Source organism: Sinocyclocheilus grahami, unplaced genomic scaffold, assembly GCF_001515645.1.
Source record: "Sinocyclocheilus grahami isolate Dianchi unplaced genomic scaffold, SAMN03320097.WGS_v1.1 scaffold10412.1, whole genome shotgun sequence".
Classification (NCBI taxonomy): Eukaryota; Metazoa; Chordata; class Actinopteri; order Cypriniformes; family Cyprinidae; genus Sinocyclocheilus; species Sinocyclocheilus grahami.
Window position 1 is genome coordinate 605 of NW_015513215.1, and position 637 is coordinate 1,241.

Genomic DNA, 637 nt, shown 5'->3' on the forward strand with positions numbered 1-637 from the left:
GTTTTACCATCTTGCATTTTGGTCAATTTTACCGGACAGCCGCACCCACTTCCTCCCATCGCGCCAGAGGAGAGCAGCCAGGAAGTGACCTTGTACAGAACAGGAAGTAATGAAGCCTATGGCCTAATCTAGCCCTAGATACATTCCATTCTAGGACAAACTCACTGCTATTTGATTTAATTAACCAAACCACATAATGATTTTAAATGAGTTTCACTGGTTACGAGGAGTTCAACAGAGTTCAACAGCAAGAGCACTCAAGATTCACATCATCAATCCAGTCTTTCCTTTGCTATTTCTCTTTAGAACTGGAGAGGGAGGCACTTGATATATAGAAGTCAACATTTGAAGTGGATCAAAACCTTTCATCAAAGTTGCCCTAAAACCAAAATGTGTTCTTGTCTTAGGACAACTTTGCTGAACTTTTTTTATCCACTTCAAATGTTGACTATGTAGTCCTCAACATACACCAAAATTAAGAAATGAACCAAAGAATCAAAATGACAAAAATAGCATAAACTCCCCATGAGAAAAGACCAATACAAGACAATTAGACAGAAAAGCAGCCAATATGCATAGATAAACAGCACATAGATCTAGACCAGGGCTGTCCAAACTCGGTCCTGGAGGGCCGGTG